Genomic DNA, 11,838 nt, shown 5'->3' with positions numbered 1-11,838 from the left:
AGACCTGAAACTGGTGCAGTAGCTATCTGTCCCATGGTAAACTAGAGAAGAGAAGACATATATTCATCAAGACGCTGGCCTCTGACACCAATGGTTGTCATGTGGAACCTGCAAACCCAAAGAGAGAATCAGAAGTTAGAGAGAAATTGATCATGATGCAATGTAAGAACAACTTCACCTTCTGTCGTCACCATCTGAAGACAGACTGATGACGGTTACGGTAAAATAATAATCATCATGACAATAAATCACATTTATTTAACCATCACTTGTGGCTAGGCGCCGTGTTCCACATGAGGCCTGATTTCATTTAACAATTACAGCATTGCTGTGGAGTGGGTATTATTATGACCACCTTTTTACAGATGAGGAAACAGGCTGAGAAGAATGAAATAACATATTCAGTATGAGCCTGAGCATTTAACCATGCCGCGAGGCTGCCTCCTTAGACAGAATAGGCTGCCCTGGGGGTCTACAAGTTCACAGTATAGAGGCATTGCAGCAGAGGCTAGGGACATCTGGCCGGGGTGCTGCAAAGGGGACTCATGGGATTCAGTCATCTTGAAGGTCCTCCCAACCCCTAGGGCGTACAGATCCACACACTCATTCAGCAAATATGCACAGAGTGCCAGGCTGTGTCCTAGGAACTAAGAGGATGATGTTATCAAAAGAAGGGGGAGGAAGAGAAGGGTGTGTAGGAGGAGAGAGGAAAGAAAGGGGGAAGAGAGAAAGTAGGAGGAAGAGGAGGAGATTAGGAACAGCAACTAAAAATTTTTTTAAACCATTTTTTTTACAAAATTCACATCACTATTAATATAATAGGGGCTACTTTACAGAAGTGAAAAAAGTGCTATGAAAAAATATAGTGGGGCATATAACCTAATCTGAAGAACTCAGGAAACTTTCTTCAAACTAGAAGGGAAGTGACATTTTTCTTTTTTTTCAGCATCCAATTTTTTTTTTTTTTTTTTTAATTTTTAGTAGAGTCATACAGACGAGGTGTTGCTATGTTGCCTGGGCTGATCTCAAACTTCTGACCTCAAGTGATACTCTCACCTCAGCATACCAAAGTGCTAAGATTACTGGAATGAACCATTGCCTCTGGTCCTAAAATCTTTAAATAAGAGGGTATGACCCAGGGTTAGTTTTTTTTTTAGCTGTGGCTGGCCCTTGGGGTGAGCACAGGGTTTGGTGTGGCTGTGTGGGGTTCCCCAGGCCTGGCCAAAATGCCTGTACACCTTGGCCCTTGTAAGGATGGGAGAGCAGGCTGAAGCCACAGGCCTTGGGAAGGCCAGGGCCAGCTGGCAAAGGTTAGGATTTTGCCCCCAGGCTTGAGGATGTGGCTGTGGGCCCACTGCTCACATGCAATGCACACACCTTGAGTTTGGGCACCTCTAGCACGGGTACAGCATCCATTATGACCCCCACAACCACAGCTGTTTTGTTCTTCCAGCCAGAAAGCTTCATCTTTCCCATCATCCGGGAAAGAAACAGAGGTGGCCAGTTTCTGCAACTCATTAACAACGTCTTCAGCACAACCTGGTTGAAGGTGGAGTTGGTTCATCTGGCCGGAAACCTGAACAGATTGACCAACAGCCTTTGGTGGATGTCCTGGCTCTTGGGCTCCTGACGCCAAACCTTTTGGTCCTTGTCATGGCAAACATCAACTCCTTCGATGGCACCTTCTGCTCTGACAGGTCCAGAAGAAGGGAAATGACATTTAAGCTGAGACCTGAAAGCTGAATAAGAGATACCTAAGCAAATAAGTCCAGGAAACAGCCTTTTAAAAGCCCCATGGATGCTGGGAGCATGGCTCATGCCTGTAATCCTAGCACTTTGGGAGGCCAAGTTGGGAGGGGAGGATTGCTTGAGGCCCGGAGTTTGAAACCAGCCTGAGCAAAATAGTGAGAGCCCCGTCTCTACAAAAATTTTTTCTAAAAAAATTAGCCAGGCATGGTGGCATGTGCCTGTAGCCCCAGCTTCTTGGGATGCTGTGATGGGAGGATTGCTTGAGCCCAGGAGTTCAAGGCTGCAGTGAGCTGTGATCGTGTCACTGCACTCCAGCCTGGGCAGCAGAGTGAAATCTTGACTCAAAAAAAAAAAAAGAAAAAGAAAAAAGCCCATGGCGGGAGACTTTGGCTCTTTGAGGATCAGAAGGAAATGTGGCAGGAGTCAGGCAAGAGGAGCTGACATGGGCTGCTACTAGAGAACTAAGCGGGGTTAGAAGCCATATTGAGACTATTCTTAGAGTGAGGGTGGGGTTTTGAAGTATTTTAAGCAGGGGAGAGACACGAGATCTATGCCTTCAACGACTGCTGTGATTGCTGTATGGTGCCTGCAAGGGAAGAGGGCAGAACCCAGGGGAATCATTGCGAGGAGATCCCTGTGGAGGTTGGTACAGAATAGGAAATTGCCTTCTTTTGAATGGTTCACTTGGCACTGCCCATCCACACTGGCCCTGCACATATTCTCGAAGGGAAGAAAACCCAGGTGGAGAAAGTAGAAGCTAGGCTTGGGAGCTGGGGTAGATCTCCACCAGCCTGACCCACCCAGCAGCTGTCCTTTCTGGTCTTCACTCTTGCTGTGGTTTCCGAATCTGCATTCAGCAACTGAGGCAAAGCAGCGTGTGCTTGGGGATCTTACGCACCCTTCCATAATCAGTGACAGCTGCAACCCAGAGTGTTCGCCTCCCACACTGCCCGTGCTCATGGTTCCTTCCCTGCCACCCAAGAAGAAGATGTAGGAAGCTGGAAGTGAAGAAAAAGAAGGCTAGGCAGTGGCTAGGGAGTCAAAGAGAAGGAAGGTTCGGACATTTTTTGAATAAAAATTCTAAGCCAGATATTTATTCTAATACACAAAAGAGTTAAGGATGAATGCAGTTCTTGTAGATCTGGCAAATTATGCTACCAACCCTGAATTAGGAGAGCTCCGTCTATTCCTGATTTCTGCCTCAACTTCCTTTTTCTCTCCGTTTCCTCACTCTCGAACAGAGTTAATAGCCGGCATCACTTTTATTGTGCAAACTCAAGCTGGAAGGAAGAGTGTTTGGATAGTTAAAATCTTGATAGAGAAGTGAGGTCGTGGTGTTGCCAGGACTGTTATCAGAGGGCAGGGGTGGGAAAGAGCCAACTTTTGCTTCCAACTGTCCATCGTATCATTCCATGCTTTTCATTGGAATTAAATCCTCTGTGTTCTAGAACTTCTTTAGAGTCTCATTCTGCAGGGCTCCTCCTCAAAGTGTTTTTTCCACCAGCAATCCCTACCTGTCCCTGTTCCATAAGCCCCCGATTCTTAAGATCTTTGTGAGGGAGACACTGCAGATGCATCTTCAATCAAGTCAGACAGCACCCTTACCCATTCTCTGCTAAATTCAGTCGAGAAATCCCTGAAATATACAAGTTAAGCATCCCTAATCCAAAAATCCAAAATCTGAAATGCTTCAAAATCCAAATTTTTGAGTGTGGACACGATGCCACAAGTGAAAATTTTTACACATTAACTACTTAACACAAACCTTGTTTCATGCACAAAATTATTTAAAATATTTTATAAAATTACCTTCAGGCTATGTATATAAGGTGTATATGAAAAATAAATTAGTTTTGTGTTTAGACTTGGATCCCATCCCCAAGATATTCATTATGTGCAAAATATTCCAAAGTCTGAAAATATAAAAAGTCCAGAGCACTGCTGTTCCCAAGCATTTTGGACGAGCGATACTCAACCTATAGTAGTTGGCTAGTATATTTGGGTTTCTGGAGCACTCAAATTGAGATACAGTTCCTGACCTCAAGGAGCTTACCCTCGTGCCATCCAAGAAAGGAGGCAAACCAGTGCTCCAGAAACATTTACACAGGAGAAGTGTTTAACAACCTGCAACAGGAAAACCAGTGACATAACCCTGCGGTCAATGGAAGTTTTCTTTGTGCTTTGTAAACTCTAGAAATGACTGAAGCCTGGCTCCCTCTGTCAAAGCAGCACATTCTCCCGCTGTGCTTCACCCCTGCTACGTTCATTTCCCTCAAACACCATCACGAAACTCTTTTGCTCATTTGTTCACATGGTTACTGTCTGACTCTCCACTAGAAGTAAAACTTTTTAGGTTGAGAAACTACGTGTGTCTTGTTCAACGCTGTATCCCTAATACCTAAAACTGTGTCTGGCACTGCTAGGTGCTCAGTAAATATTTGATCAACTGAATGCCTGTTGTCTTTTTTTTTTTTAATTGTAATTGTCAATTGTCAGTCTCTACCCACCAGACTGTAAAATTCAAGGGCAGGGATTTTGTCTGTGTTGTTCAATATCTGGAACCCACAGCACTGAAAAGTGTTTGCTGAGTGAATGAATGAATGAATGAATGAATGAATGACAGAGATTAATATAGGCTGAGGCGTCCAGGAACTGACATTTACTGAGTACCTGTTCTATGTGAGACACTCTTTTAGGCACTTTATTACTATGTTTTATGTTGCAGAGAACATGTTTGGACTAGCTTATAAGTCAACTTGAAATAATTTCCTGCATTAAGAAAAATTGGTTTTGACACATTCTTGTCATAGAAGTCAGCCTTTGTTCCCATGATGCTCTGAACAGCTGCAGTCCTGAGGAAGCCAGGAGAAGCTCCCCCTGCCTGCTGCTTAAACAGCTGGCCGGTGAACAGAGACCACCCCAGACCCTTCAGCTCTCAGCACAGCTGTGTGAGCAGATGGAAATTCTGCCACCCAGAGAATCCAACAGCTGAGAATAGAGTGGGTGGACTTGGCCACTGGTATGACCTGTGCATGTCAACCCTAATGTGAAGAAAGGTTTTTCATCTCTACAGGTCAACCCATTAGTATGGTTTGACCTAGAAGTCTTCAAAAGTTGTAGCAAGAGCCTTTCTGTATTGTCCCTCACCACTCCAGCTGCTGGGGTGCAAGAGGTCTATGGGCTTGACTTTGCTGTAACCGTCAGTTTCCACACTTTTTTCAGCCCTTTGCCAGGTTACAAAGCCGAATTCCTAGACTTGTCGAATGTTGGAACTAGAAGGAGCCATAGAGATCCTTAGACCCTAGATACTTAGACTGAGGCCTCACTTGAGGGATGAGGACCCTGAAGCTCAGAGGGGCATCTTCTTGGCCCAAGCTGCGTGGCTGGTGGATGACAGCCAAAGGGCCAACCTCTTAGCTCTATGGCCAGTGGTCTTGTATGAGTTTTGTTCTAAATTGGGTTTGGAGTATTGTCATCATTAGCAGTTCTATTGTTTTTACCTCTTGTCAAACAGCAGTAGTTAGTGTGTTATTAATAATAGTATTGATTATTAATAACATTGATCAAGCAAGTCTATGTCAGACAAGGTGCTAGAGGTTGTGTTTAATCCAATCAAAACCCCTAAGAGTGGGAAGGAAGCTGGTCCTAACCTGGAGGGACACAAGGAAGTTTTCAGGGCATGGAAAATGTCTCTGCCTTGGCCTGGGTGGTGAGTACATTGATAAATACATATGTAAAATCCATCCAGCTGTATACTTAGTACTTATGCTTTTCAAATAGGTGATGTCTCCATTTTAAAAAATGAGTGCAACTTATATATGCATAAATCTGCCACAATAAATTTCTAAGAAATAAGAAAGCCCTAGCCAGGCGTGGTGGCTCATGTCTGTAATCCCAGCACTTTGGGAGGCTGAGGCAGGCAGATCACAAAGTCAAGAGATCAAGACCATCCTGGCCAACATGGTGAAACCCCATCTCTACTAAAAATACAACAAATTAGCTGGGCGAGGTGGCACGTGCCTGTAGTCCCAGCTACTTGGGAAACGGAGGCAGGAGAATCGCTTGAACCCAGGAGGTGGAGGTTGCAGTGAGCCGAGATTATGCCACTGCACTCCAGCCTGGTGACAGAGTGAGACTCCGTCTCAAAAAAAAAAACAAAAAAAACCCTACGAGATATCTTTATTATCCCCACTTTATAGATGAGGAAACTAAAAAAAAAATATTAATCATTGTATTAGCTCCTACGTGCCAGACATGAAGATAAGGGTTTAGGTACAATACCTCATTTAATCCAATTTAAAATCCCAGGAGGTTATTTTGTTCATTGTTTCTTTTTGCCATTTTAGCCACTTTTTATTATGGTAAAACATACATGACAAAATTTACCATTTTCACCATTTTAAAGGATTCAGTGGCATTAATACATTCATATTGTTGTGCAACCAGCACCACCATTCATCTCCAGATTTTTTTTCATCTTCCCAGACTGATGTGTGTTCTGATCTGGATTCTGTCACCTTCTAAATGTGTGACCTCAGGCAAATTGTTTAATGTCTCTGAGCTTCAGGTGCCTCCTCTTTAAATTGGAGGACCTGAGGTGAGCCGCTGCTATTGGGGGGGATCCTGGCCACACGCAGTACATGAGCGGTGGGCAAGCGAGTGAAGCTTCATCTGTATTTATAGCCACTCCCCATTGCTCGCATCACCACCTGAGCTCCACCCCCTGTCAGATTAGCGACTGCATAAGATTCTCATAGGAGCACAAACCCTACTGTGAACTGCGCATGCGAGGGATCTAGGTTGCACGCTCCTTATGAGACTGTAGTGCCTGAGGATCTCTCACTGTCTCCCATCACCCTCACATGGGACTGTCTAGTTGCAGGAAAACAAGCTCAGGGCTTCCACTGATTCTACATTATGGTGAGTTGTATAATTATTTCATAATATATTAGAATGTAGTAATAATAGAAATAAAGTGCACAATAAATGTCATGTGCTTGAGTCATCCTGAAACCATGCTTTCCTCCCCTGCCCCATTCATGGAAAAATTGTCACCCACGAAACCCATCTCTGGCGCCAAAAAGGTTGCAGACCACTGCCTTACAGAATGTGGGCAGCCTAAAAGCTAAGCTGGTGAGACTGAGACCAACAGGTATCTCCAGATTTGGGTTGTCACTAACCCATCAGGGACTCTCTCAGACACCCTCAGCAGGAATGGAGAGTGAGGTGGCCCAGGTGCTTAGAGACACAGAGAGGGAGCCAGAGAAGCCGTTAGGAAACAGACGTGGCACAGGGAAGAAGAATAGAGGAACCTCAGTCATGCGGTAGCGGCTTGAAGACAGGGCGATGAGTAGGTGCAGACATTTGCAGAGAGGGGGCAGTAATAGAGGTCACAAGGTTGGAAAAGCCTCCAGTGGGCAGAAACCAGGAGGCAGACGGGAGAAAAATACCACAGCCATGGGAGAAGCAGGGCAAAAGCAACCTGTGAAGTCTGTCTGCAGCGTGGACAGTTCCAGGGTTGCTTTTGGTCTCTTCACCTGCAGTGGCCTCCAGATCATCCATGGGCAGCCGCCGCCCACCATCTCAGCATGTTTTGGCAGGTGCATTTTAAAATGAGTTCCTGGCATCTTATAGAGATAAATAGGGCAAAAAAAAATAAGACATAGCCTTTACCCTCAGGGAGCTTAATCTCCGGTTCTCATAAAAGCTGATCTACTACAGTACACACAAAAATCGGAGTCCAGTGGCTAAACGTGCATGTTTTGTAATTGAGCAGAAATGGACTTAATTCCCACCTCTGCCATTTGCTAACTATGTGATCTTGAAAGCATTTCCTGACCTCTCTAAGGCTCCACTTCCTCATCTTGTAAAAGGTCACAAGGACAGCACCTGCACAACTAGGGTGCTGGAAGGATTGAGGGAGGCAGAGCCTGCGAGGCTGGGCGCGCACCTGGCATGAGAGGCTTTGGCGGATGGCAACCTTTATTACCCGAGCTCCTTAGAGCAACAGCCATTTCCTCTGTCCACCTGCATTACTATTGTGTGAATTCTGATTCCTCAGGTGCTGCTGTCATGCAGGAATTTGGCTCCTGAAGCAGGAGAGGGAGAGGAGACCAGGGAAATGGGGACAGCTACTCCTGGAAGTTATCACAGGGGAGAAAGGCTCAGAGCCCAACTTAATAAAAAGAGCATCGCATCAATGCTTCCTGGGGCCCACTGGCATCCTCTGTAAGCTGCACATTTCCTCCCCGGCCAGGCCTCTGCTAGCAGCCTCTCTGTGCTAGAGGGAACCTAGGGACAGGGACCGTTCCAGCTGCAGGCAGGTTCCTAGAAAGTCCGGTGGAATGGATATCATTCCTGTACTGTGAGTAATCGGCCCAAACAAAGCCCACTGGTATTTCCGAGTCCATTCCCAGTGCCCAGAGCTGGACCCAGTAGCTCAGCAGCTGCAAGGAGTGGAATGCAGTTCTCTAGCATGCTGCCCTAGATTCAGCCTTGGAGAAAGACTCCTTGCTCCAAGCGGGGAGGGCACTCTGAAGGTCATCTCGTCTATGCTCCTGCCTCTGGGCCCAAACATTGTAAGACATGGGGCTTGGGAGCCCCCTATAACCCAAGTGTGGGGACCAGGGAGCCTGCGTGAGGATTCTAAGGATACAAAGTGCAGTCAGGAAAAGGACGTCCCTTTCTCCGTTGCCTCCTTGAGCTTCCATTAGAAGGAGTTACAGGAGAGGGGGGAAGAAATCAGGAAAAGAAAAGCTGAGCCTCCGTGGTGTCTCTACCCTGACTTCTCTCCTGCTCCTCCTTTGGTCTTGGTGCAGGCCAGCCCTGCCTGCCTCTCATCGCTTTCCTCGCTTCTGGGCCACTAGTCTGTCGCAGCCACCATTTCTGGAAGTTCAGAGATAAAGCTATCCTTATTCTTTCGGAATAGTGGCAGCTGCTTTGTCAGTTCTAGGTGGTAGGGGGTTTCCCTAACTGGGTTGCCGATGAGCCCGGGGCATTCACACTGAGGAGTCAGGTCTTTGGCCTTAGCTCACTGGGTCACCCCAGCGGTTGTCCCAGGGAGGTCTTATTGCCACCTCTTGACAAATGAGGAAGCTGGAGCACAGCAACATGAAATGACTTTTGCTCGAGACCGTTCGCCGGTCCTTCCACTGCCTGGACACACCCCGCCAGGCATCTCAAGGCTGATTTTCAAGGGAACAGAAACTTCCACTGCTGCCTGTGCTTCGCCTGGCTCCCACCCAATATGAAAGAATGGCACACTTGTAGGTCACACGCCCCAGTTAATTGCTCCCTAGCTCCCATGGGAAAAGCCATAAAGTGTCCTTTCCAAAATGGTGACTGTCATTTCCCCTAGCCTAATTTAAGGCAGGCATGAACGTTCCCCAGAGAGTTCACCTGGGCTGTGCTCCTGTGCAGTTGCTGTGCAGAAATGTTTCCTCTGTGTGCATTGCCTGCTGTCATTTCTTAGCTTTTCCAGAGTGTAAGCTGTGGTCCTGGGGGAACAGGACAGTAGGTAGGGTTGGGGATCCAAGGGTCAGTGGCCCTCAAACCTGGTACCCTGTAAACACCCCGGTCATTTTGAATTTACCAGTTCAGGAAAGAAAAGTCCTTGCAAGCACAAAGTTGCCTGTGGTCAGAGGGATGATCTCAAAGTGCTCTTAGTTCCTGGGCCAGCAGCCAGCTGCCTGGGATGGTCAGAAGGTGAAATTTGAATGCTGGTGAATGGGAGAGCGGAAGTTCAGCAAGGCTGAGTTAAGCCCATTCATGAAAAAGATCTAGTCTCACTTCCTTATTGCCAGGAGTTGTGTGTGAAGAGTGTGTGTGTGCGCACGCGCATGCACGTGAGCTTGATTACTTTCTGCCTCACTTCTTCCTCCACCCCTACTCTTTTCTTTTTTTTTCTCTCTCTCAAAATCTTAAGTTCATCTTCAGGAAACTGCCCAAGAATGTGTAGCCAGTCTGTGGTTTGCTGAAAAAAAGAAAGAAAAAGAAAGAGACAGATTCATACAAAAGCAATTCTCTCTCTTTCACCCTCTCTCTCTCTGTTTCTCTCTCTCACACACACACACACACACACTCACACACACACACACTTTCCAGGTTGTGCTGCATGCACCTCTCCAGCTGTTCTCCCATCCAGTCCTGTCTGGCTTAGGGAGGTGAAGTCATCTCTGGGTGGGAGATCATCCCGGTCAAAGGCGGGGTGGGGGAGCCGTCAAGGCTGAGCCACAGGGAAAAAATTCACTGTTATCCAGTTAGCTCCCACCTCAGTGGACCACATGGTGCCTCTGGCAGGCTGTGCCTATGGCTAGTGGTGTGATTCCCAAGTTACTAGAAGCCTGCTGTGTGGCAGGTACCCGCCCCTGTTATCTGTGAGATGGAGGTGATCATGATATGGGCTCCTCATGGGTTGTTGCAGCGATGAAGGGGATGCACACAAGGTCACAGGTGATCTTGCTGAACACCTCCAGGGCAGGGGGCTCACCACCTCCAGGGCAGCCTGTTCCATTTTCAGCAACACAGCAAAGAAGCCACCAACCCTGCTGGGCTTTACAAGTCTTGGGAGGAATCGAGGCACTTCCTTTGCCTTTAGAAATAGAAACCGAGATGCTGACCAACAAAAAGTACGCACCCAGTGCAGTTTGACCTACCCAGATTCACAGGGGCCTCACGGACGTGTGCCTGAGAAAGAAGACGTAACTCAGGGAAGGATACGACACCAAAGCCCTCGAAATGATTAACTGGAGCAGGTGATTTTGAGCCCTCAGTACTTTCAGTTGTTACTCTCAGACTCTGACAAAGAAGTGCTTACTGGGCACCCACAATGATTTCAGAGTAATCTGGAAGGAGTGCACCTGTCCTTCCAGCTGAGCCTCCTCCGTGGGTGCGGCAGGTAGAAGGGCATATAGGGGCTTTCCCCGCCTGTAGCCAACATCCCCTGAGCTGTTGATGCCCTGTGAAATCTCTTTCTCGCTGATCCTGCACATTTGGAAAGCGCCGTCGTGACAATTATTACTCACAAAGTTCTCTTGCCAAGGGAGGATAGTCACTTGACATGTATTATTCTCCCCATTTTGCAGACATGGAAACTGAGACCCACAGAGATCTAGTGGTAGAGTTTGAAGCTGCTGGAATTCTCCAAGCTGCTATCCCTGCCTTTTAGGCTGTTTCTCCAAGTGGTGCCAGTGACACAAAGAGCTGTTCTTATCCTCTCTTGTCCTGAGTTACTATGCAATGAGTTGAGTGGTAGTTTCTAACCACCCCTCAAATTCCCTACCAAGGAACTTGGGGAGGTGAAGTCATTTCTGGGTGGGAGATCATCCCGGTCAAGGTTGGGTGGGAGATCATCCCGGTCAAGGTTGGGTGGGAGATCATCATCCCGGTCAAGGCTGACCCACGGGGAAAAAATTCACTGTTACCCAGTTAAGTCCCACCTCAGTAGACCACATGGTGCCTCTGGCAGGCTGTGCTTCTGGCTAGTGACGTAATTTCCAAGCTACCAAGAGGCTCTTGGTAAGAGCCCTCCAGGTAATGGGCCATCCCACATCCATGCATTTGGTTCACCTTGACCCTGGCTTTGGCCATATGATTAACATCCATTGGGCGCTTCCTAGAACTTCAGGGAGTGGACACTGAGGCTGCAGACCCCAGGTGGGGAAGGATGGGCTCCCAAATAAGGATTCTCTCTCACTTCCTTCATTTCCTTCCCCCTCCCTTCCCCTGTGTCCTCAAACCATCCATCGATAGTGAAAGAGAGGAAACATCTGGTCTGGGTTCCGCACCTCCACCCTGTGTCGGGGGGCTTGTAGGAAGAGATGGTTGGAGGTCTTGGAACCTTGAAATAAACCAACGGTTCAGCTGCCATCCTCCCCACCCACCATCCTGTCTTCCTCACCCCACCTTAATATCAGCCATCCTCCCAGCAACAGCCTGCACCGTGCCACCACCCAGCAGACAGCTGCTGCTGCCAGTTCCAGAAACTAGAGAGATCCATGACCAAAGTGAGGCTCCAGAATGTCTCTGTCAAGACAGTGGAGATACTGATGGTCACAGGGCCAGAGGGCCAGTGACGGGGGGTGGGACTGG

General features: G+C 47.4%; 1 pseudogene; it reads right to left on the bottom strand.

The window, feature by feature from the left end:
• Nucleotides 1–1,079: 1,079 nt before the first annotated feature.
• On the bottom strand, nt 1,080–11,617 carry LOC105738858 (annotated as a pseudogene).
• Nucleotides 11,618–11,838: the final 221 nt, after the last annotated feature.

Source organism: Nomascus leucogenys, chromosome 23, assembly GCF_006542625.1.
Source record: "Nomascus leucogenys isolate Asia chromosome 23, Asia_NLE_v1, whole genome shotgun sequence".
Classification (NCBI taxonomy): Eukaryota; Metazoa; Chordata; class Mammalia; order Primates; family Hylobatidae; genus Nomascus; species Nomascus leucogenys.
The sequence above is the reverse complement of the archived record's forward strand: the minus strand, read 5'-3'. Positions and strand labels throughout refer to the sequence as shown.